Source organism: Canis aureus, chromosome 9 (genome assembly GCF_053574225.1).
Source record: "Canis aureus isolate CA01 chromosome 9, VMU_Caureus_v.1.0, whole genome shotgun sequence".
Lineage (NCBI taxonomy): Eukaryota > Metazoa > Chordata > Mammalia > Carnivora > Canidae > Canis > Canis aureus.
The window spans coordinates 72,940,663-72,968,159 of NC_135619.1; the positions used below are offsets into that span (position 1 = coordinate 72,940,663).

The 27,497-nt window shown below is 40.1% G+C and overlaps 1 long non-coding RNA gene across 1 annotated transcript in view; it reads right to left on the minus strand.

The window, feature by feature from the left end:
• Window positions 1–229: 229 nt before the first annotated feature.
• The window catches only part of LOC144321175 (uncharacterized), a 421,562-nt gene continuing 394,294 nt past the window's right edge, over window positions 230–27,497 (minus strand). Inside the window, exon 3 of the long non-coding RNA XR_013386940.1 lies at window positions 230–246. This is a non-coding gene — a long non-coding RNA (uncharacterized LOC144321175). The remainder of the gene's footprint in view (window positions 247–27,497) is intronic.

A 27,497-nucleotide genomic window follows, 5' to 3' on the forward strand; every position in this document is an offset into this window, starting at 1 on the left:
CTCCCCATCACAGGCAATGATAGGACCGGGATTCGAACTCAGCCCTGAGCTTCCGGCCGTCCTGGAGTTCCGAGCTGCCCCTGGTGAAAGCATCATGTGGGGCAGCCCGGGTGGCTCAGCAGTTACCCTTCTGCCTCCAGTCCAGGGCCTGATCCTGGAGTCCTGGGATCGAGTCCCATGTCAAGCTCCCTACATGGAGCCTGCTTCTCCCTCTGCCTGTCTCTCTCTCTCTCTCTCTCTCTCTCTCTGTGTGTATGTGTGTGTGTGTGTGTCTCATGAATAAATAAATAAAATCTTTAAAAAAAAAAGAAAAGAAAGAAAGAAAGCATCATGCAACACGTGCTCCTCACACCCACCCTCGCTACTCCCTACAACCGTGCCAACACGGGTCGTTTGGTTTTAGGACATGCATCCTTCTTCTGAAATGCAGGCTTTTTCACAAGTCAGTCCAAAGGAATATGTAAGCCGCTCGGACTTGACCGAAGACATCCCGCAATGTCACTAAAACCAAGGTTAGGAAGGCTGGTTCCACCAAAGTGAGGGAGCCCCTCTTGGGGACTGGTTTCCCTGGGAAGGAGGCAGCCCTCCTCGTGCTCACAGCCCTAACCCCTGGGCAAGGCCCAGCCCACCAGGTGTTCCGCCCAGAAGGTAACGGACAGGCACAGGTGCTCACCAAGGCCACGGCCCCCGATCTGTGAGCAGGGCGTGAGGGCACAGAGGAAGAGTGGATGACCGGCCAGTGACTGCTCTGAAGCCACAGCCCCCGCTCTGGCCTCACCGGCTGGCTGCACAGGGTACTGCAAGTCACCCTGAAGAGTGAAGATTTTATTTTGAACTCAATTTTTTAAAAATTTTATTTTATTTAAATTCAATTTGCCAACATATAGTATAACACCCAGTGTTCATCTCATCAAGAGCAAAGTTTTTAGAAGCAGCCAACAGGCTTATCTGCCACAATTTAACTGTGTGACACCCAACCCCCATAGGATGTTATTTTTCACAGTCGAAGAGAAAGAGCCAGACTTTCAGGAGGATCGCTATTTTGGGGTCCAGCCTCCGTGTTTTCAGAGCATCCCGAGTCCGCCAGGGTCAGGCCTGGGACGGCTGCCGATCCCGGCTGCTTCAGGTTCATGTGTTTGCGTGTCCGGCAGGTGTCCGAGGGACCACCTCTGAGGGTCATCCTAGGACTTCGTCAAAACCATGTTTGTGGATGCCAGAATGCTAGTATTCACCAATTCCACTGGCCAGCAATGACCTTGAGCTGGTTGGAATCAGCCAAATTCCAATCCACTTCGTGTCTGTCTTCCAAGCACCGAGCGCGTGTGTGTGTGTGCACGTACGCAGGCAGGGGACTCAGCACTTGCCCGAGCCCCCAAAGACTCAGAGGAGTCCTATTTTAGACACAGAAAGCCAGTTCATTTCCCCCAGTTCACCAACATAGGTCTGTAATGAACTCACTAAATGAAAAGCTACACAAATATATTTTTCTGTGTTTTTTTTATTACATATTACATTGGCTAATTGTTTCTCTAATGCAATGAATGGGTGTTTGTTTCATGATTTCTCAGAGGCGCAGAAGGAGAATGCTCCACAACTATGACATGATGTCATTTTTATATGGGCAAGCAATTTGAAACTCCCCCGTAAATTGTGGCTTTTTAGGTATTTATGGTTACTCTTAATAATGCTGCATGCTATCAAGAGGAGGCATGCAGCCGGTGACAACAGCATCTCCACTTCCCCGGTGCAAATAGCCACCGAGTCCATCCTCGGGTAGCAGTTCATAAGCGCATAAGCCAATCCTCACCCTCGCAGTATCACACACACAGCAGACGACTTGTTCGCAACAACATCACCCGGTAGCCTTTAAGGATTTGATTCTGTGGCACTTACTGAAGAATAAATTGTTGACTTTCCTTGAATTTTTGCCCTAGGACGCAGCTAAATACAAGTTAGAGCCAAGCATAACCTTTTTAAGGAAGGCTAAATTGAGACAGAAAAGCCAGGACTTTTCTCCAAGTGGAAATGGAGATTTATTATTTAAGAAATTGCCTTAATGTCGCTATTGAGGCTTTATAAAGTCTCACAGGGGGGAAAAAGGCTAGTCCATGGATTCTGTACCAATTATTCTGTTTATCCTGGGTAAATTACCAATCTGTGAGTCATATCTGTCTACATGGCCCTGCCCAGGGTCAGGAGAAGCATCACAAATAAGCAGGATCTGGGAAAAAGCTTTTGGCGTGCTCAGGATGCCGGGGAGGGTGACAGCGGGGAGTGGTTGGGGGGTTTCAGTGATAACCTCAGAGGGAAATTTGCCTCTTCTTACAACTGCGTCCTTTCTGTTATTTCTAAAATGAAAACTGTGATTTTTGTCAAAATGTCATAGAACCTGACTAGCAAGGTCAATCCAAGATCGAAATAATTGGGTAGCTGGTCTTCTCAACAGACTGCGAGAGTAAGGCAACAGGGGTGAAGGTATTTGTTTTCAAGGTGGTGGGGGGAGGTCAAAATGGTCATTGAAAATCCAGCACTCTGATTCTTAAAGATCCTTCCTATTACCCAGTTTTCATTATAGACAAAGAAAGGAAATGTCTGATTAAAATAGTGGTCCCAGAACCAAACTCCAAGCTTTGGTTGCTTTGGCTCATAACATCCCATGAACCGTATTTGAAAAGATGGTGGATGGCTCCTGGGTGCCTCACAAAGTGCCGTCCATCTGTTGTGTCAGCTTACAGTGGAAGGAAGATCCCAATGGGAGCGACCTACCTTTTCCAGAAATTTCTGTGCATACCCACACACCACTGGACAAATCAGCTGAGGCTTCTGGTGTCCCTATACTTCCAAGCATGCTACAGGGACCCGGCCTATACAGATCTTTCTAGAATTTAGTGATACACCTACTAGGGCTGGGTGCTTTTTGGGGAGGGGGGAGGATGCTATATTTAAGAACATTTAAAATATCTTTCAAAAAAATGAGATCCAAAAGCCACAGAATTTCATTTGCCATCCCTAGAGATTTATGTTTCCTTTTTTTTTTTTTTTAAGATTTTATTTATTTATTCATGAGAGACACACAGAGAGAGGCAGAGACACAGGCAGAGGGAGAAGCAGGCTCCACACAAGGAGCTCAATATGGGACTCGAAACCAGGACCCCGGGATCATGCCCTGAGCCAAAGGCAGGCACTCACCTGCTGAGCCACCCAGGCGTCCTGAGATTTATGTTTCCTTAAGAATGTGTTGCTGGCTCATTTTCCACTGGTCCTGGGTTGAAGAGCGTTCCCACCTCCCCCACCCCCAAATTCACGTCCACCCATCTGGAACCTCAGAATGTGACCTGATTTGGGTTTAGGGTCTTTGCAGATGTGATTATTTGAAATGAGGTCCTAGTGGACTTGACTGGGCCCTTGTAAGTGGAGAAGTGAGTGTGGAGAGCCCAGGTCTCCTGAGTGCCCCTTGGACCTCTCACACTACTACCACACGCCCAACGCCCCAGACACTGGGGGGGGGGGGGGGAGGTGGTTTTTCCCATACCAGGCAATTCTCCGAGGCACCTGCGACCCACAATTTAACTCGATTCAGACACAAACTGGAGAGAGCGCAGACCCCCTGGGTGAAAGGCTCAGTCTCACACCAGAGTCCCCCACTCCCGATGCCAATCAAAAGTAATGGTTCTCCAGGTTCCCCGCAAGCTGTACCCGCCTCGGCTACAAATCAGAGGTTCCACAGACCCTCTCCTTAGATTCGACTGTTTGCTAGAACAGCTCTCAGAACTCAAGGCAACAGTTATGTTTACCAATTGAATACAAATTAAAGTTTGTGATAAAGGATCCAGATGAACATCCAGACACAGAGGCATATAGGGCAAGGTCCGGGGGGTGTCCTAAGTGCAAGCACTTCTGTTCCCATGGAGCTGGGGTGCGTCATTGTCCCGGTACGTGTGCATGTTCATGCCTACGTGAGATGGCCTCCAGAAAGATCCCAACAGTATGGGGTTTGGAGAGCTTCCAGGTTGGCCAACCAGCCCCCATGCAGGAGCCCACACAGACTCGCCTCCTTACAACAAAACACACTCCTATCTCTCAGGAAATTCCAAGAGTTTTAGGAGCCCTGGGTCAAGGATGGGTCAAAGAGCAAATACTAGAACAAAAGATGCTCCTGGTGCTCTTATCACGTAGGAAATTCCAATGGTTTTAGAAGCTGTGTGCTGGGAACCAGGAGCAGAGACCAACGTATGTATTTTCAATTATTTCTCAAGGAGACAGACAGAGAAACACAGACACGCAGAGGGAATGGGGCTGCGTGACCACAGAGGGAAGGAGGCAGAGGTTGGAGTGACGTGTCTACACACCAAGGAATGACAAGGATCACTGCCACCACCAGAAGCTGCAAGAGGCAGAGAAGGATTCTTCCCTAGGGCCCTCCGAGGGAGCACAGCCCTGTTGCTACTTTAACTGCAGACTTCTGGCCTCCAGAACCATGTGAGAATAAGTTCCTCTTGTCCTAAGCCACCCGATTTGTGGTGATTTGTGGTAATTTGTCACGGCAGGCCTAGGAAACTAATACGCTGTCGAAACACGTCTTTTAGTGATGTGATTTATCTCTGGTCCCATATTTGGACAAAGAAATGAAATCGTATGGTATGACCAGAACCATCCGGAATCTTCTGCAGTGGGTGGCATCCTCCCCCGCAGTCTGCTGCAAGTGCCCCGGCCTGAGCTGTACCCTAACCCAATTAAATCAGAAGCTCTGGACGTGAGACCAAAACAGGAGTATTTTTTAACGCCCCCTGGGTGTTTGCAGCGTACAGCGAAGGCCTCAAGAACCACTGATCTCTGTGCTGCTGCAATAGGGTTTCTAACAGAATCATGGGCTTCAGGGTCAGTCAACTCTTGGTTTGATTTCTGGCTTTGCTACCTGCTAACCGTGTCCTCGGGCAAGTCATGTAATTTGCCTGATACTTACTTTTTCAACTTGAAAATGTTAGATTAATCTTTTTTTAAAGATTTTATTTATTTATTTATTTTGAGAGAGAGAGAGAGAAAATGGGGGGGGTGGAGAACAGAGGGAGAGAGAAAAGCAGACTCTGCGCTGAGCACAGAACCTGATGACGCAGGGCTCAATCCCACGACCCTGAGATCATGACCTGAGTGGGAATTAAGAGGCGGATGATTAACCAACTGAGCCGCCCCAGTGCCCCAGATTAATCTTTTTATGTAAAGTATCTAAAACTGCCAGGCTAGGGGCAGACATCTGATAAATGCCACTTACTTTTCATTCTCCTTACGTATAGAGAGGCAATTTAGCAGGAAGGGTAGGAGCCCAAGCAGGGCTGGAGGTAATCAGATTCTGACGCCACCGCTTACTGGCTGTAAAACCCCAGGCACTGCTCTGTGCTCAGTTTCCTTATCTATAAAATGGGGCCTCGGAGAGTCATTATGAAGTTTAAGTGGGATAATAAAATGATTTGATCCCACTAAAGCACTTAAAGTAGGATCTGGCACTGTAAGCATTCAATAAATGTTAGCTCACATTATAGACATAATCGGATAACACTCTGCACACCTCCCCCTTGATAATACGGAGTTCCGCGTGGTGAAGTTTTGCATCGCTACCCTTCGCAATCAGAAGCAAAGTGATGCATGTGAAAGAGCCGGATTAGCCCGGGCTCCAGAGACTTGAGCTCTAAGCGCAGCCGAGATACCACTGAGCTTCAGTCACTTTTCCTGTCACCCGTTCCAGGGCCCAATTTGTAAAAGGAAGGGTTTAATAAGCTGATCCCTGTGAACCTTCTAGCAGGAAAAAAAAGTGATTGTCTGAATATTATAAGTGATAGAATTTGGGGTGTGTTTGGCATACAATCCCAATGCTTTTATGGCATTTTGAGGGTAGGAGTCACAAAAATCTGGTATTAATAAGGAAAGAATCACATTCTGTTTTATTATAGCAAAGGATAATCCTGGGACATTTGTCAAGGCTTTTCAGGCCACTGACACTCAAGGCCACCATATGACGGCTGATCAGAGCTGGGGAAAAGACATCACTGGACTGAAATTTCAAATTTAGGAACCAGCCCTAAGTGGGAATGTACATCCACATAATCTCTCTAATGGGCAATTAGGTAACATGGATAATCTAAAAAATACACAGTAATTACAGCTCGAAAAATCTGTCTTGAGGAAATACAACCAAAGTCTGCTTTTCTCACGCTTTTGAGATCGGCAGCTGGACAATTGGGTCAGTTCATTAAAAAGTCAGTTAAATGGGGAAATCACAAACAATGGCAAGAGCACACTATAAAAGTTTTATTGTAAGTTATACACTGCGGATTCATTCATCAGTCTTATAAGGAAACACCAAGGCCTTTCTCAGAGTTTTGATCCCTGATTAGAATCCTGTGATGTCTTTCTTGCGCAAACCACACCTGCGTAATTCATGTTCTTATTGATGAGATGGGGCACACACAGAAAGATATTTGGGTATCAGCATGAAAACAGACTCTTTCTGTAGTTTACAATTCTTTCTCAATTGATTACAGGGCCTTGCCCGTAACATTATTTGGTAGCAATCTCATTATTTCACTTCATTGAGTCCTCCCCAAAGGATTCGAGTTCATTTTTATAGTTTTTGGCGAAGCGACCATGCTCTTTCTATTTTTCATTCATATTTTGTAAGTTAGTATTCCAATCAACTAAATCACAACAGCAACTGGCATAAACAAGTTTGGAAACAAATAGTATTACTCTTGGTAGACACACATCCCAAACAGTGGGAGCAGGAGAAAAGTGCATGTTCACTGTGTCGTCAGCCCTGCAGAACGCATGGAAAACATCAATTAATCTAGCCAAACAATTAAGTGGAGAGGTAGTGAAGAGATTTCTTCAATAGTCAAATATGTCATCAAACATTTATGTACAAAAATGTTTATTGGAATAGTAACTGATACAGGCAAAAAATATGGAAACATACAATATATCCATATGATGAATGTGCAAAAAACACACATATACATTATATATAAATACATATGTTAATATAGTATATATGTGATATAATGGTATGTAGATATTAAAAGCTATATTTTTAAAATGATTTTATGATACTTAACATGCCTGTGACATGATAATGTTTATTCATTCAATATTTACTCAGCAATAGAACATTTTATAAGTTTTGAAACAAAATTGGTACCGAGTATCTTTCTTATAAAATTAAAAGTGCGCCAGGGATTAGACAAATGGACAGATGTCATCTTGAGCTCCTCATCTATTTTGACCTTGATTTACTTGGAGCCTAAGAAAAACACATACATATGTCATGTAGGTTGTCTAAAAATAAAATGCATATACCTTCAAGAAAAAGTGGGAGGGAGGACTTTTTCCTCATAGTATGGCTAAGTAAACTTCTCCTAGACCCCATTGTCCTGCAGATAACAGCTATCAACTCTGAACAAGAACATAAAACAAGACTTTTGTTTACTGGAAGATGAACAAAATGTAGGCAGACTCTAGAGGAAACCCACATTCAGAAGAAAAAAAAAATAGCATAAGATGACATTCCCATTTTTATAGTTTTCAGCCTGAAGGCAACTCAAACTTGTCACCACAGAAGTGACTAAATCCCTGAAGAAAACCAACCAATTTTCTGTCCTGAAGAACAAAAGGACAGAGTTGAGGGCAACCAGGGACACTGGAAAGTGAGAGGGTAATTCTGAGAGAAGGGGAACCAGAGAAGAGCCACTCCAAATTCTCTAGGTGACACCTGAACCATAGTGTGACCGGTGGATTCAAAGCAGCCAAACTAAGTACAAAGAACTGAATGGAGATTTTAGCTGTTCCAAGAGAAAGAGTTGGCAGTTTAAGTCCAATCAAGTTAATAGTCTGATTTTTTTAAATCAACCTTCTTCAGAGAAATATAACAGAATCCAGATGGCATTCACAATGTCCATGATTATTCCAAAATTATGCAACACAGAAGAAACAAAAAAATGTGACCTCTTCTCAAGAGAAAAAAAATAATAATGCTTGGAGACCAATTCCAAAATTATCTAAATGTCAAAATTATAAGACAAGGATTTAAAAACAAGAACAAAAATGAAAATAGCTCTCCACACACATAAAGATAGGAAATGCCAGCAGATAAATAAAAACTATAAAAAATGATCAAATGCAAATTCTAAAGGAGCAAAATACAATATATGAAATAAAATGCTCATTGTATATGCTTAACAGTGCAACGGATATGAGAGAAGAACATCAGTGAGCTTGGAGATGTGCCAACAAAAATTACCCAATCTGAGAAATATAAAGAAAATATTAGAAAAAGATTAATAGACTCCCAGGAATCTATGGGACAATACTAACAAGTATGTCAAAATTGGTGGAATGAAGAGGAGAGAGTAGTAAAAAATTTTTTTGTAAACAATGGTCAAGAATGTCCCATATTTGATAAAAATACACATTTACAGATAAGGAAGTCAGAGAGCCTCCAAAAGAAAAACTTTTGAGAAAACCACACCCAAGCATGCAGAGGCAATAGTTCCAAATCAAAGATAGGAAAAAAAAAAACGTGAAAGGAATCAGAGAAAAGCCAAATGTCACATCCAGAAGAAAAACAATTCAAATGACATCTAATTTATCATGACAGTCCAGAATACATGAGAATGACATATTTAAAATCCTAAATAAAAAATAAATTAAAAACCTGCTCACTCAGAATTCTCTTTTTTTTAAAGATTTATTTATTTGTGATAGACCTAGAGAGAAAGAGAGAGGCAGAGACACAGGAGGAGGGAGAGGCAGGCTCCATGCCAGGAGCCCGACGTGGGATTTGATCTCGGGTCTCCAGGATCACACCCTGGGCCAAAGGCAGGCGCCAAACCACTGAGCCACCCAGGGATCCCCCTCACTCAGAATTCTATACCCCATGAATATAACCTTTAAGAATCAAGACAAAATGGGGGAACCGGGTGGCTCAGGGGATGAGCATCTGCCTTCAGTTCAGGTCATGACCCCAGGGTCCTGGGATAGAGTCCCACATCAGGCTTTCCACACAGCGCCTGCTTCTCCCTCTGCCTGTGTCTCTGCCTCTCTCTGTATGTCTCTCATGAATAAATAAATAAATTCTTTAAAAGCAAAGAATCAGGACAAAATAATAACAATTTCAAATAAAAGATAATTGAGAACTTGCTGACAACAGACCTGCCCTTTTCTTCATTCTGAAGGGAAATGATGCCCCATGGAAATTCAGACCTCCTGGGGAAAATGACAACTATGCAAAATATCTAGATAACTGTAAAAAACTATTTTCTCAATGTGCTTAAAAAATACAACAATTTCATTGAAAAACTATAGCATTGTCTGGATGGATTTACAATGCATATGTAAAATATGTAACAACTATAACATAAAAGGAAGGGAAGTGTAAAGAAATGCATGCAATTGCAAAGTTTCTACATTTTCCATGAGCTACAATATTAACACTAAGTAGACAGTAATAAGTGAAGGATACATATTGCAATGTTTGGAGAAACCACTAAAAAATGCAAACATGAGCAAAAAACATCTGGGACAAACAGAAAACATATAATACAATGGTAAGCCTAAATCTAACTATACAAGAAAATACACTGACTAGGGGCACCTGGGTGATGGGATTGAGCCCCAGTTTGGACTCTCTGTGCTTAACAGGGAGTCGACCTGGGATTCTCTCTCTCCCTCTGCCCCTCCCCCATTCTCTCACTCCAATAATCTTTTAAAAATTTTTTTAAATGTTCACTAAACTAAGTATCTAATTAAAAGAAATCTATTCTGAGAATAGTCCTGCCAGCCTTCTTATGCTTACTGTTTTCACGATACATATTTTTATACTCGGTTACTTTCGTTTCTTAAAATGTGCCCCTTTTCGGACCCCTGGGTGGCTCAACAGTTGAGCATCTGCCTTCAGCCTAGAGCAAGATCCTGAAGTCTCGCGATCGAGTCCCACATAGGCCTCCCTGCATGGAGCCTGCTTCTCCCTCTGCACCTGTCTCTGCTCTGTCGCTCATGAATAAATAAATTTATTTTTTTAATGTGCTCCTCTTGTAGATGGAATATAGTTGGGTACAGCTCTTTTGTTTTTGCTTAAAATTCATTCTTATGAATCAGATAAAATAGATTTCAAAAGTGGCATATTGACAGATAAAGGAGGAATATATTTCACAATGATAAAATTATAACTCATCATAACAACATAACAATCCATAAAATGTTTGCATCTAACAGCAGATCTTCAAGTGTATAAAGCAAATATTGACAGAATTGAGAAGAAATATATAATTCCAAAATCATAGTTGGAGATTTTAACACCCCTCACTCAACTATTAATAAAGCAACCAAATGAACAAACAAATGTAATTGGTGAAGACACAGATGATTTGAACAATACTATCAACTACCATGACCTAACTGATATTTATAAAATGCCACACCCAAAATCCATGGAAAATACTTTCTTTTCAAATGCACATGATATATTCATCAAAACATGAAATAAATCACACTAAAACCACACAAAATATGATCTCTGACCACAATGGAATTAGAAATAAAAAACAAAATATTTAGAAAATCTCCAATATTTGAAAGTTAAATAACACATTGCTAAGTAATGTCATCAGTCAAACAATAAAGAACAAGAGAAAATAGGAAATGATTACGGAAATACGTATCAAAATTTGTGGAAGTGATCTAGAGCAGTGCTTGGAGGAAAAACAGGCTCAAAATACTTACATTAGATCTAAAACCAATGATCCAAGGTTCCAACTTAAGACACTAAGAAAAGAAGCAAAGAACACCCAAAGTAGATACACAGAGAGATACACATAAGAGCAGAAATCAATGGAATATAAAACAAAAAGCAAAGAAAAATCAATGTAACTGAAAGCTGTTCTTGGAAAAATAAATATGATTGATACACTTCTAGATATTCTGATCAAGAAAATGAAGAGAGGAGAAACAAAGTAATAATATAAAGAATGACATGGGGAACATCAGGACAGATCCTACAGATAGTAGAGATTATGCCAATTTAACAAATATGACAATTTAGATAAAATGGACAAATCCTTTATAACAGAATATTCAACTGTCATATAGCTACAAAAGAAAATAGTTTCTTTATCAAACACATGCCCACAAAGAAAATTGCAGACCTAGATAGCTTCTTCAATAGTTCACAACATTTAAGGAAATAATAGCGCCAACCACATATAAACTCTTTCTAAAAATAGAGAAGAAGGGGTGCCTGGGTGGCTTAGTCAGGTGAGCATTTGCCTTCAGCTCAGATCATGATCTCCTCAGCCTGAGATGGAGCCCAGCATGGGGCTCCCTGCAGCAGCAGTCCACTTCTCCCTCTCCTTCTGCCCCTCCCCCTGCTCAGGGGTCACTCTCTCTCTTCCTTTATTTCTCAAATAAATAAATAAAATATTTTTTAAATTAAATTTTAAAATATAGAGAAGGAGGAAACACTTCCCAGCTTATTTTATGAGGCCACTGAAACCCTAAAGTCAAAGTCTGACAGAGACATTGTAAAATAATAATATAGATAATATGCCTCATGAACATAGATGCAAAAATCCTTAACAAAATATTAGCAAAAAGAATACAACAAAATATAAAAAGGATAATACATCATGACAAAGTAGGAGTTATCCCAGAAATTTAAGGTTTTATTAACATTGAAAAATCAATCAATGCAATTCATAATATTAACAGACTAAAGGAGATAAATCATATGATCATTTCAATAAATGCCTAAAAGGCATTTTACAAAACTCAAAACTCATTCATGACAAAAACTATAAATAAGATCACATATATATAGCTAATATATTTAATGATGAAAGAGTGAAATTTTTCCTGTTAAGGTTAGGAACAAGGCAAGAATATCTATTCTCACTATTCTTACTCAGCACTGTGCTTAAGGTTCTAGCCAGTACAATAAGCCAATAAAAATAAATAAAGAATTAAATAAATAAATATCATCCAGATTGGAAAGGAAGAAGTAAAATTGTCTCTATTTTCAGATGACATGATTGTTTACACAGAAAATCCAAAGGAATCAACAAAACTGCTACTAGAACTCATTAGTGAATTTAGCAATGTTGAAGGATAGAAGGTAAATATACAAAAGTTAATTGCAGCAAACATTTGAAAAAAAAAGTTTAAAAAATAATTCCATTTATAATACCATCAAAAACATAACATACATCAGGGTAAATTTATTTTTTTTAATTCAAGATGGTTAACCTATAGTGTATTATAATTTCAGGGTAGAGTGTAGTGATTCATCAGTCTTATATAACACCCAGTGAGTGGGGCAGCCCCGGTGGCCCGGTGGTGTAGTGCTGCCTTCGGCCAGGGCCTGATCCTGGAGACCTGGGATGGAGTCCCGCGTCCGGTTCCCTGCATGGAGTCTGCTTCTCCCTCTCTCTGTGTCTCTGCCTCTCTCTCTCTCTGTGCCTCTCATGAATAAATAAAATAAAATCTTAAAAAAAAATAACACCCAGTGCTCATCACATCATATGCCCTTCTTAATGCCTATCACCCAGTTACCCCATCCCCCATCCACTTCCCCTCCAGCAACCCTCAGTTTGTTCCCTATAGTTAAAAGTCCCTTCTGGTTTGCCCCTCTCTCTGTTTTTATCTTATTTTATTTTTCCTTCCCTTCCCCTATGATCATCTGTTTTGTTTCTTAAATTCCACATATGAATGAAATCATATGGTATTTGTCTTTCTCTGATTGATTTATTTTACTTAGCATAATACACTCTAGTTCCATCCATATCATTGCAAATGGCAAGATTTCTTTCTTTTTTGATGACTGAGTTATATATATATATATATATAAATATATATGGATGTATATATACATACATATATACATATATATAACTATTTATATATATACATATATACATCTATTTATCTATCTATATATAGATATATATAGATAGATATAGATATATCTATATATATATCCATCCCCTACATCCTTATTCATTAGATGAAGATGGACATCTGGGCTCCTTCAGGGTAAATTTAACAAGATATGTGCAATACCAGTACACTGAAAACTACAAAACATTTTGAGAGAAATTAAAGAAGTTTACACACAAATGGAGAAATATACCATGATAATAGATCAAAAGACTAACCATTGCTGAAATGTCAGTTCTGCTCAAATTGATCTCTAGATTCAATGTGATCCCAATTATAATGCGAATGCCTTTTTTCAATAGAAATTGGCAAGCTTATTCTAAAATGTATATGGAAATTCAAAAGACCAATAACTTCACTGTACATTAGTCACCTGCCACATGTGGCTACTTAAATTTATATTTAGATGAATTAAAATTAAGTACAATTAAAAATTCTGTTCCTTAGCTGCACTAGCCATATTTCAAGGGCTATATACTCACATGTGGCTAGTGGTTACTTCCTTAAACAGTGTAGATATATATTTTTATCACTGCACAAAGTTCTATTGGTCAGCAGTGACCTTGAATATTCAAAGTAACTTTGAAAAAAATTAAATAAGAGGATTTTCACTACCTGATTTCAAAACTTACTATAAAGCTATATAACCCGATGTTATGGTAACCCAAATATTGTGGTATTTCCATAAAAAAACAGAGAAGAATAATATGTTAATGACTTAAGGATAGGCAAGTTTTCTCTAACAAATCACATAAAACAATAACCATAAGATAAATCAGAGTTAATGAAATTAAATGTTTGTGTTCGTCAAAAGACATCATAAGGAAAATTAATAGGCAAGCCGCCATAGGAGAGAATATATTTGTAAAACAAACAACTGAAACAGGACCAGCATCCAGGATATATAAAAAACCCCTACAATTCAACAATTATAGTAAAGCAAAAACAACAGCTCAAAAAGGGAGCAGGAGGCAAAGGTTTTAAAAAGATTTTCCAAAGGAAAATATGCAAAATTTCAATAAACACAAGAAAAAGCACTCAAAATCATTAGAAATCAGGAAATTATAAATTAAAATCACAATGATATACTACTATACATCCATTAGAAGAGCTAAAATTTTAAAAGAAGAAACACCAAATGTCGATGAGAAGGCAATGCAACTGGAACTCTTGTACGTTGACGGGGAGAATGTATAATAATACAGCTACTTTGGAAACATACCTGTAACTTTTCCATAAATTAATCGTACACATATCCTATGACTTAGCAATTCCACAAGTGGGTGTTTACCTAAGGAAATAAAAATATATATTCACTCACAAAAAGACTTATGCAAAAAAAAAATGTTTACAGCAGGTTTATTCATAATGGCCTAAAACCAGAAACTATCCCTATGTTCGTCAACAAAAATGTGGACAAATTGTGATATATTCACATCACAGAATAACATTCCACAACAAAAAAAGTCCCGATACAACATGGATAAACAATAAAAATTATGCTAAGTGCAAGAAGCCAAACAACAGAGAATACACACAGTATGGTTCTATTTATATGAAATTATAGAACAGGAAAAATTAATCCATAGTGTAAAAATATGTCAGAAGAGTTTCTGCCTTTTGGGGTTTGAGGGTGGAGACTGGGAAGTAACAGCAGGAAACTTTCTAGGGTGATGGTAATGTTCTCTCACTGGGCAGAAGTTTGGACTGCAGAGTATGAATTTGTCAAAACTCAGCGTATTTGTTTTCTAGTGTTGCATAACAAGTTACCACAAACTTTGAGGCTTGAAACCACACACATTTATTATCTCATAGTTTTTGTTAGTTGGAGGTCTACACATAACTGGATATTCTTCTCAGGGTCTCGTGGAGCTGCAATCGATGGGCCAGCCAGGCTGTGTTCTCATGTGAAGTTTGCCCGGGGAAGAAGCTGCTTCCATGCTCACTCAAGCTGTTATCAGAATTCACGTCCTGGCAGCTCTTAGACTGATGTGAGTTTTAGCTGTCTAGCACCTGGAGACTGCCTTATGTCCCACACTTCCACAGTTCCCAGGTGCCCCGGGCTCCTTGTTATGTGGGATTCTGCAACACGGCCCCTTATTCCATCAAGCTCACGTGAAGACACTCTGGTCCTGTCTGCTAGCAAGAGGGAGATGCTGGGGGTCCATGCGCTTACACCTTCCAAAGGTGTTCTGGTTTGATGGAGAGGATCTGCGAGGCATACCCTCTCAAAGTCTCCTGGACTGAATAATCTAATCTTTTGATTTTGGAGGGTTTTAGCAAGAGGTTGTACTGCCACACCCTCAGAATCTTCTGTAGACCATGCTGTCTGGATTTAAGCATCTACTGTCATCTGGAGATGTGCAGAATTTTTAAAATCTCCCAGGGCTGCTTCCTTTCTGTTTGACAGTTCCTGCATCAATTCTCTCTCCTCCCACATTTTCCAGTAAGCAGCCAGAAGAAACTAGGGGATGCCTTCAATACTTTGCTTGGCATTTCCGTAGCTATATAACCAGGATCATGACCTACAAATCCTGCTTTCTGCATCGCCACAGGAAGCAAGGTCACTTAACTTCTTGCCATTACCTGTCAAGGACTCCCTCCCTTTAATTTCTAAATTCACATTTCTCACTTCCTTATGGGTCTCACCAGCAGCCCCTTAAAAGTCCAGGTTTCTATTAATAACAGTCTTTTCGGGAAGATGTAGGCTTTCACTATCATGCTTCCCTAGCCCCTGGTGAACTCCAAAACCATTCCACATTTTTAGGTATTCGTTACAACAGCACCTGCTTCCAGGTACCAATACCTATGCTAGTTTTTTATTGCCGCGTAACAGATAGCCACAAACTTAGCAACTTAAAACAACACACATTCATTATTTCATAGCTTCTATAGGTCAAAAGCTTGAGCTAAGCTAGGTTCTCAGTTCAGGGTCCCGCAAGACCATGAAGAATTCATTCCTTCATTTCTGAGTTCACTCTCATAGGTGTTTCAAGAATTACTTCCTTGTTGAATGGCTGAGGGCCCAAAGTTTCTGCTGGGCTCGGTTGGAGACCACTCTCAGACTCTAGATGCCACCCACACCTCCTTGTGATGTGGCCTCCTCCAATAGGGCTCCTACTTCATCAAGCCCACAAGAAGTCCAGCTCCAGTCTACCAGCATGATGGACTCTTAAATAATACAACATAGTCACAGGAGTGACATCTTAGCATCCTTGCCATATGCTATTGGTTATAAGCAAGTTTACAGGGGATTATGCAAAGTGTGAATGCCAGGTGAGTCTCACTGTGTACCCAACACACCCAGAGAAAGAAGATTTAAGATTTGGGCATCTTACATCAAAATGAAAAATAGAATGAACTCTATATATGCATGCAGAATTATTGAAAAACATCAATAAAATAAGATGGATTGATAAAGGTATAGAGGGACAGATAGATGGATTAAAATATAATAAAGCAACTATAGCAAAATGTCAATGACCAAATCTATGTGTGGATATATGAGCATTTAGTGAAAATGTTTGCTATACACTTGAAATTTTTCATAATAAAATAGAAAAATCAATGTACACCTATTAAAAAGAGCATAGACATAGCAATCATCATCAAGTAACAAGAATGAGTCTTTTCTATTTCTTCATACTTTCGAGCATTTTCTCACTTTACTGCAATAAGCATGAATTTTGTGTGTAATCAGGAGTTAGGAAATTTTAATTGATAATGGAGCTAATATATAAGCCAAAGACCTCTCCAGTCCAGTACTTATCTCCAGTAGCATCATTGCCTCCCCAGGCATCGTTCTCCAAGAGATCAGGACGTGATCTCAAACATTTTTTAACCTCCTTAGTACCCAGCTAAAGGTGGATCATTAGCAAATTCACCTAAGCCCTTTGAGATCTCATGATTTTAGGATGCATTGTCTCTTGGGCATAACAGTGTCATAATAATAGCACCACAGGTGAAGTACAGCTATTTTTTTACATACCCTAAAACCATCTCAGTTCTTCTCTCTGATTCTAGTATTTCTGAATTTGGTAAATAAATCTAAGTCTGGCTAATCTTAGTGATTCAGATTATATCATAAAAACAACTATGTAAATCTGGAGTGCCTAGGACTCATAAACCACATACCTCGGAGTACCTATTAGTGTGATTCTGTTGCAGGTAAATTAATTAGTCAGTATTATTTAAAACATGTCATACCACAGCCAATACCAACAACAGATGTTTGGGGAATGAAGTAATTGGTGTACACAGGCCTAGTAGACATTACCTTTTTCATTTTCTTTTTTTACAAGAGGAAATGGTTCCATCCAGCCAAGCACATTATTAAGGCATTCATATTAAATAAGTGGGTCTTGACACATGGAAGAAAGTTCTAAGGCTACTTATTGGCTGTTAATGGATTGTCTATGCTCCCTGCAAAATCATTTGATCTATAAGCATTAGTCACTTCCTCTGTGTTAAGTCTGTGCTAGAGGCTAGAATATAGAAAAAGAGAAGAGCATAAATACACAAAATCATTAGCAAATAATACAATACAGTATGTAACATGCTAGAATAACTAATAATTTAATTCAGCATTTGTTAGGCTAGACCCTGGAAGCACAAAAGTAAGCCATTACTCTTGCCTTAAAGAGCTCTTGGTACTACACAGAACAAAGGCGAGACAGAGATCCCCACTAATTGTCTGCTGCACTAAAACAGACTAGAAAAATCAATGAGTTTACACAGATGGTAAATATTCATGGACAAGAAAGCTAAGACCCTTGAACGGTGGGTTGGTTTTGCATTGGCATAAGGAAAACAAAGAAATAGCCTTAAATATCATCTTTAGTTTGGGGGTAAAGAAACCAACAGCAATAACAATGATATTGTTTGAGATTTTAATAATAATCTGGCTGCTTCCAAGATAGAGAACAAACTCAAACTACAGCATGGGGTTTTAGAGGAAAATGTCTCTTAGGATATGGCCAATGTGATGAGGATTAAGAACAAAAAGGTAAACCATCAGCGATGATTTCCTTGCTCGCAACCAGCATTCTCCATGAAAAGTTTTAGGGGCATTGTGAAAAATGGGGCAGGGGGAAATTTTGCTGATAAATTTTGCAAACAATCTGTTTGGGAGATGCTATTTGAACTTTTAATAACCCTATCAACATAAAAAGGAAATACAAAAATCTGCATATATTTAAAGTGTGCAAGCTGGTGTCTTTACATATATCAATCATTGAAACTATTACCGCAATCAAGATAATAAAATGATTCATCACCATCACGCAGCCACACAAGTTTCCTTGTGCTCCTCTGAGCCACTCCCCACCCCACCAACCTTTAGCAAATACTGATCTGCTTTCTATCACTATAGATTAGTTTCCGTTTTCCAGAGCTTCATGTAAATGAGCTCATACTGCATGTACTCTGTTTGTCTGGCTTCTCTCACTCAGTGTAATCAATCTGAAATTTATCCATACCTAGCACATGTTAATAATGTCTTTTTATTAATGATTGATTGATCGATTCCACCATATGGATATACTACAGTTTATCCATTCACCCATGGATGACATTTGGGTTGTTTCTAGATATTGGCAATTAACAAATAAAGCTGCTATGAACATTCGTGTAGGAGTCTTTGTATAGACATATGTCCCATGCATCTGTCATTTCTCCTGGGTGGAGTGGAATGGCCATCAAACTATTCTCTTTTCAAAGTGGCTTCCCCAGTCTAACATCCCACTTGCAGGGGATGAGAGTTTCAAATGCCCCCCATTCTTGCCAGCACTTGCTATGATGGGTTTTTTCAATTTATCCATTTTAATGGGTGTGTGGTGGCAGCTCATTGTTTTTAATGTATCGTTCCCTAATGACTGATGGTGTTGAGCATCTTTCCATATGCCCGTGTTTACATCCATGTATCCTCTTTAGCCAGGCGTCTGTCTGTTCAAACCGTTTGCCTAGTTTTTAGTGAGATTATTTATTTTCTTATCACCGAGCCTTTAAAATTCTTTATATAATCTGCTTACATCTTTTATCGGATACATCATCTCCTCCAGTGGCTCATTCTCCTAAGAATGTCTTGTGAAGAGCAGTTTTAAGTTCTGATCACATCCAGTTTACCAACTTGCTCTTTTGCGGATCATGCTTTTTTTTTTTTTAATTGTACCAAAGAAATCCTCAGCTAATCCAAACTCAAAAAAGTTAGTTTTTTCCACTTTTCTCCTCCAGGTTCTGTAAGTTTAGTTTTATGATGAGGACTAGCATTCACACGCATTAATGTTTTGTACATGCTTGTGTCAAAGCCCCAGCACCAACTATCAACAAGATTACCCTTTCTCTGTTGACTTGCCTTTGAGCCTCTGTGGAGCCATTTATACATGTGTAGGTTTGTTCTTAAACTTTGTCCTTTGTCCTTTGTTCTAAACGCACTGATGGCGTTTTTAAAGCTAGTACATCCCCTGCCTTGATTACTGTTATTTTACGACACTCAGATTTTAAAATGTTCATCTTCATTTTCAGAGTTGTTTTGGCTATTCTAGGCCCTTTACATTTCCATAGGACTCTTCGGGTCAGTTTGTCGAATGCTGCAAAAGAGGCTTCGGGCTGGGATCTTTGGCTGGGATTGCATTAAAGCCATACAGTCAATGTGGGAGATTTCACATGCAACTCGTAGACTCTTCAGACATGCGGACAGAGTACATCTTTCCAGTTGTCTCCCTTGATTTCTCTCAGTAATTTCTGTAGGATGCAGAAACCACACATCGTTTGGTAAATTTATCCTTAACATATTTCATATTTCTGATGCTGTTGTAAAGGAGATCTTTAAACTTCTGTGGTTTTTCATCGTTAATCTATAGAAATATAATTACTATTTGCTCATTGATTTTGTATCCTACAACCTTGTTAAGCTAACGCATCAGTTCTGGCAGCTTTTTTGTAGATTCCATCGGATTTCTATTATAGACATTCTCATCCTTTGTGAATAAGGTCAGTTTTACATCTTCTTTTCCAAACTAGTCGCCTTTTATTGCTTTTTTCTTTCCTGATTGCCCTGGCTAGAACTCCCAGTATAAGAACCAAAGTGGTGAGAGAACACACCCTGGTCCTGGTCCTCCTGATCCTGGAGGAAAAACAGTCTTTGATGTTAGCTGAAGGTTTTTTGCAGATGCCCTATAAAACACTGTGGAAATCCTTTCAATTCCTGTTTGCCAATAATATTTATTAGGAATGGATACTGGATTTTGTTCAATGCTTTTTGATGGGAAAGGAGGATGCCCTCTATTTGAATGACTGTGCGGTTCTTTTTTCTGTTTAGTATAATATAATGCATTGATTCATTTTATGATATTAAATCAACTGTGCATTCCTGAGATAAACCACACACAGTCATTATGCACGATCCTTTTTTATAGATTGTTTGAACGCTTTGCTAAAATCTTTAGAATTTTTGCATCTATGGTCATAAAGGACATTGCTCTAGAATTCTTTTTTATAATGCCTTTGTCTTGTTTTTAAATAAATTTTTAATTGTTTAAACATTTTTTAAATGTTTCTATATAATTGGTATGATTTCCTCTTTGAATGTTTGGTAGAATTGACCAGCAAAGTCCTTTAAGGTTGACATTTTCTTTGTGAAAACGTATTTGACCACAAACTCATTTTTGTCAATAGATATAGGGTTATTTAGATTACTTCATTTGTAATGAGTGAGCACTGCTGTCTTTCAAAGTGTTCATTCATCAAGTTTCAAATTTACTGGCATAGTTTTTCACATTATTTCCTTATTTTAAATGATGGTATAACCCACGGTGATGTCATCTTACTCATTTCTGACCCCAGTTATTTGTTGCTTCTCTCTTTTTGTCCATATGGGGTTATCAGTATTATTGACCTATTAAAGAATCAGCTTTTGGTTTCAGTGATTTTCTCTATTGCCTTTTTGAGGTTTTTGTGTGTGTTTAATGGATTTCTACTCTGATCTTTTCTTTTTCCTTTCTTCTACTTAATTTAGGTTTACTTTGTCCCTCTTCTTCATGCTTTTTTTTAAAGATTTTATTTATTTATTTATTCATGAGAGACACAGAGAGAGGCAGAGACACAGGCAGAGGGAGAAGCAGGCTCCCTGCAAGGAGCCCAATGTGGGACTCGATCCCAGGACCCCAGGATCACGACCTGAGCCGAAGGCAGATGCTCAACCACTGAGCCACCCAGGTGTCCCTCTTCTTCGTGCTTCTTATGGTGGAGCCTGAAATCATTGATTTGAGGTTGATCTTCTATTCTAACATAGAAGTTTCATGCATCTCATCCCCTGCAGTTCTCCATCAGAGCACATCCACAAATTCTGATGTGTAGTATTTTGGTTTTAATTCAGTTCACAACACTTTCTGAGCTCTATCCTGATTTTTTTTCTTTAACCCAAGGGTTATTTATAAGTGTGTTTTTCAGTTTCCAAGTACTTGGGGATTGTCTCTATAGCCTTCTGTTGTTAATTTCTAATTTGGCTCCATTGTGGTCAGAGAATGCTCTTCATATAACCTAAAACCTCTTTAATTTATTGAGACTTGTTTTATGGCCCAGAATATGATCTATTTTGGTAAATAGGTCATGTCCAATTCAAAGAATGTGCATTCTTCTCTTGCTGAATGGAGTACTCTACAAATGTCAATTAGGTCAAGTTGTTCAAGTCTTATCAATTATGAAGAGAGGGCATTGAAATCCCTGACCATAATTGTGGATTTTTCCATTTCTGTTGCAGGTCTATCAGATTTTGCTTTATTTGTTTTGAAGTTCTTTTATTAGGTGCATAAATTGTTAAGATGTCCTCTTGCTGAATTGACTTCAATATCCTTACAAAATGACCTCCTTTATCCCTTTACTCTGATATATTCTTTTTCTGATATTAATATAGCCAGTCCAATTTTCTCTTGATTATTATTATCACAGTAAATCTTTTCCCATCTCTTTGTGTCTTTGTAGTTAAGCTGCATTTTGTTTTGCTTTATTTTTTGCAGGCAGCATACAGTTGAGTATTGCTTTTTTTGTCCTCTAACAATCTCTAACTTTTAATTGGGGTATTTTATATTTACATTTAATGTGATTATTGGTATGGTTAGGTTTAAATCTATAAACTCATTGTTTTCTATTCATTCCATCTGTTCTTTTTCTCTTCTTTTAAATTGATTGTATACGTTTTTATGATTCTATTTTATCTTTTTTGTTAGCTTATGAGCAATATGTCTTTGTTTTGCTATTTCAGTGGTGGCTTTGGAATGTACAGTATGCATTTCTACCTTCTCACAGTCTACCTTCAACAGGTATTATATCACTTTGCATACAGGATATGAATCTTAAAATAGTATACCTCTCTGTTTCCCACCAACTTTTTATGCTACTGTGGTCATGCATTTTACTTTTACATTTGTTATAAAGCTCATGCTACATTTTTTTAAACAGTCAACTGTCTTTCAAAGAGATCCAAATAATTAAAAATTGTATATTAAATATTTGCCCATGTAGTTCCCATTTCTGGGACCACTCATTCATGCATGTAATCCATATTTCTATATGATTTCAGTAGCCTTCTGCCTGAAGGACTTCCTATAACCATTCTTGTGGTGCAAGTTTATTGGTGATGAATTCTTTCAGCTTTTTATTGTGTATATTTATCTATCTATTTTATTATGTATATTTATCTTGAATCTAGAATGTAACTCCATTTAATGGATAAGCACAAAGAGGGCATGGGGTACAGTTTAACATAAAGTTAATTCTCTAGGAATCTGACTGCTAGGTCAATTGAGGTGAAATATTATTTTTTTGTTTTTCTGAACTCAGCCAAGAATTGATCACCATTTCAGAAAACCACATCACTGATGGTAGCACCAGCTCTATGCATCTGACTCTCATCTGCACAGTGGCGCATCTGACAGAGATAGGTTCACATGACTCCTGGTACCTGCTGCTGCCTCATTATGACTTCTGTGCACATGTGCTCCAGCATTCGCATGTTATTTATGATTAATTACTTTTCTATTGTTTTCTTTTGTATTACAGTTAAGGTAGGACATTTTTCTTTTTAATTATATGTGTGGTCGTCTATATAACCTATGAATTTCAAAGATAATGAAGGGTCAGTACCAGTTCTCTATTGGTGCCTAACAAGCTACCCCAAACTTAGTGGCTTCAAGCAACAATTATTTCTTTGCTGACAATTCTGTGGGCTGGCAATCTGGGGAAAGCTCAGCCACAGCATGCTGGCTGAGTGCACTGTGCCTTTGGGATGAGTTGGCTGATTATCCCGGGACTGGCTAGTCCTGGACAGCAATATGTCTGATGGTTGGCCAGGACTGCCAGCTATGGCAGCTAGGTTCTCCTTCATGTGGCCTCTCCAGGGGGCAGGGTCAGGCTTCCCCACATGGTGATTTGTTCCCAAGAGGGAGAAGGTAGAAACGGCAAGGCCTTTCAAGACCTTGACTCTGAAGCCACACATCACCTATGCTTTGTTTTATTGGTCACAGTTAATCACAAGGCTAGCTGGGATTTAAGGAGATAGAAAAATAGATACCACTTCTTGATGAGAGCAGCGGCAACATCCCATTGCAAAGGGAGTACATGCACAGATGGGGGAATTTGTAGCCATATTTCGTAATTAATCAAAGAGCATTGCAAAATACACGTTATAAAAAGGGACATTGGGTCAGGCAGGATTGAGAATACTGCTCTGAACAATATTTTCTCCATTCCACCCCTCACCTCTCTCGAAGAGCACACATCCTTCCTTGATTTCTCCTGCAAACAAATAAGGAAAAATCCCCTCTTTGCTCAAAATGAGCTTCCCCTCTACAGATGGATGGCAACGGTCTACTCTCCACCCCGCTAAGTAACAGGACTGCGTTTGCCTGCAATGGTTAGTGTTCTTCACTAGGTACTTCTTACAGTGTCAAAAAGAAATAAATGAAAATGAGGATTTTGTAACTACCCTTTTCTTGCTTTGTTTTTCTCTAGAAATTGATGAACCAGAACACTGATAGCCTGTAGTGATTTTCATGTAAGCAGTCTTCATTATCGGATGACTGAAAAATTAATCAGATAACTGACCAATTAATTAGACAAATGACAAATTGCACTGCTCTGGGCGCAGTGCAATGACCCTGACATTCAACTGGCGGTGTCCCACGTTAGAGATGGCAAGACACTGGCACCCTGGATTCCAAAGAGTCTCATCAATGGACACACAGCACGTAGCACCCAAGTGATGGGATCTACCCAGTTTGGCCTGGGACAGTTTGGGACAGCATGTACCGTGCTCTGCACACCAGAACTTTGAACTCCTCCAAAAAGACAGACTGTCCAGCCCCAGATTTTCCTAGGCTGGCCTTGCTTTTTCTGTCACACTTTCCTCACAACCATGGGTTACGTTACACACAGCAAGACTGGGTGCAAATCACAGTGAAAACCAACACACGTTTATGCTCAGAGGGCACAGAATCTCAGTGTTTTCATTACACCCAGGGTGGCAGAGGCTGAGCACACAGAGAATCAGGGTGTTTTCATTCAGGAGAGCTCCTCTCCAGCTCCTCCAATGTCAAAAGCCATTTCTGTTCACATTCCGTTTTCAGTAGAAACCTTCCCTGGAATGCCACTGCCTCCCCATAGGTCCTAGAGAGGCAAAATGACTTCAAACACACAGAGCCTGCAAATATTTAACAAAGGCAAGTTCATGAGCCATAGTAACCTCAATGTTCTGACAACACCTGCTGGCCAAGGATGTGTGCCAGCCAACCAGAGGCCCAGGGACAGCCCTCCTCAACACCACCGGAAGGTACCAAGAGACAGCCTCTCCATTTGGCTGAACTAGGACATAACCTATTCCCAGAAATAAGTCTGAAATTCTATCAGGCAATAGACAACAAATTGGCTCTCTTGCCAGATTGCACATAGAAGGTAACATTTGTGTGGCACTGTGTCATATCCGGCCTATTAAGAGCTGGCAGGAGATAACTAAGAAAAGAAATAGGGAGCAGCCTCCCCTCCTCCAATAACATACCTTAAATCCTTGGATCTTCCAATGGAATTTATTTAGGGATCTCATTGCATCCTCCAAGAGAGCTAGAACCTTTGTTATGAAGTCTGAGCTCCAGGAAGCGGACGCTGCTGGTGACCCACCCAGATTCATTTACCAGGTCAGTGGACCCGTCCCCCCGCTGCCCCCTTCTCCCGAGAGTCTCCTCCACCCACCACACAGGAGACATACATCTGAGAGGTAATGCCCCTCCCCAGAGGCTGTCCAAAGACAGACCAATACTGGGATTTGAGAGATTCCTCCCTTACCTCCAGGCAAGACCAACCCTGAGGTTGGCTGCATGCCTACCCATGGTAGGTGCTCCCCCCGGAGTTAAACAGAATCATGCAGCTGCCCTGTGCTCTTAGCTTTTCTCGTATACACACTTCATGTGTTTATAACTCCACTTGAGGGGCCCTTGAATGGCTCAGTGGTTGAGCATCTGCCTTTGGCTCAAGTCGTGACCCCGGGGTCCTGGGATTGAATCCCGAATTGGGCTCCCCACAGGGAACCTTCTTCTCCCTCTGCCTATGTCTCTGCCTCTCTCTCTGTGTCTCACACGAATAAATAAATAAATCTTTAAAAGAAATAATAACTCCACCTGACCATGACTTCAAGGACAGGAACACTCTAATATGTAATGTTTACTGAATATCCCCTACAGCTAGGACTTTCCGATTTTTTGACAATGACTCAAAACAAGAAATCAATGTGCTGTATGTTATAATCTAGTATACACCTGCGTGCGTGTGTGCACATCTCAGATGTTCATTTCATGAAGTAGTATCTAACTTTACTACTACTGCTTTCCATTTCATTTTTAAAATGTTGGTCACTAAGATAAAAACAGACAGGGAGGCAAACTGTAAGAGACTCTTAGCTCTAGGGAACAACCTGAGGATTGCTGGAGGGGAGGGGGTGGTGGGGTGATGGAGTAACTGGGTGACGGGCATGAAGGACATGTCATGGAATGAGCACTGGGTGTTATATGCAACTGATGAATTTCTAAATTGTACCTTTAAAACTAATAAGACAGTATATATTAACTAACTTGAATTTAAATAAAACCTAAAAAATCAGTTGGTCACGACTCCCTAAATTAATTTTACTAACTCAGTAATGTGCATGACATACAGTTTGAAAAACGCTGTCTGCAATGCTTAGCAAAGTGACTCACACATAAGAGGTACTCCATAAATATTTTATGAATGATTAAGCGATTGGCTAGTTATGAGAATATCCAACTAACAGTCTGGAAAGGCCTTGACCTTTGGCTCTGGGTCTTCGGATCTTTCCAATTTGTTAGACTTCCTGGGAAGTTCCATGATTTACCTTCACAGATGGTGAGGCCCCTTGGGGGATTCTGGGAGGGGCAGGGGCCAATCCACAGGGCCCTTGATGGTGTGTGTGCTCCTCAACAAGTCTTGTAGTTTTAGAAATAGAGAAATGGTGACAAATTCAAGAAGGCCAGCAAAGACCAGAAATTAGCACAAAGTATTACCTCCAGAGAACAACCGCCAAAAGAGGTTGCAAGTGAGTAAAAGGGGAGTCATGAACGGAAGCGGAAAAAATTTTAAAATAAATAAATAAATAAAAATGTAAAGCGGCAAAGAAGGTGGTGAGAGCGTTTGATGCCATCACTCTAGGATGTCAGGCTGCCAAGCGTCATCTGGAAAGCACTGGTCCTCTCTGTGGGCTCCTGAAGAAGACACACACATTAAAAATAGATAAATACATAAATGAGGGAAGGAGCTACTTCATTATTAGCTGGGCCAGTGCGTGATCCCTCCCAAATCCAAGGGCTCCTGGGTGACGGTGGAAATAGGGGACTCGGGTCCAATGTGGTGGTCCGCGTGCTTTTTTCCAACTGTGGTGGCTTTGCAAGATTCTAAAAAGAAAGAGGAAAGAACAGCATAGAACGGCGGCAGGAGAGCTGTGTGCTGGGCCCACTGCCGAGCCGCAGGCCGCTGCCCTTCATCCTGCCTGCCACCCGCCACCCGCCACCCACCACCTACCACCCACCACCCACCACCTTCCAACTGCATCGCAGCTGGGCCCAGCCCCAGCGATAAACCTGAGCATCTCTGGGTCTGCCCCTCCGTGACCCCATCACCCACGGACACTTGATTTCCCATATTATCAACCAACATTCCCCAGATGAAGCAACCTGGACCTTGACCTACTTGTAATTACAGTTGACTACCAAGGAGGCTGTGAACCTGAGTTGGGAGAAGTTACAGCTTCCGGTTCGCTCCTCTGACAGACACCCCTGTGCTCCCTTCCAGTGGGAGGGCAGGCAGCAAATCTCCAGAGCGCGACAGGCCTGGTGACCCCGTCATCAACGGAAACCACGAGTGGTCTCCTACCGCATTCGGTGTCGCAGGCATCTCAAAATACCACTTACGCTCATCGCTGCCTTGAAATTGTGGTAGTGGCTACATTGACCACCAGATCTTAT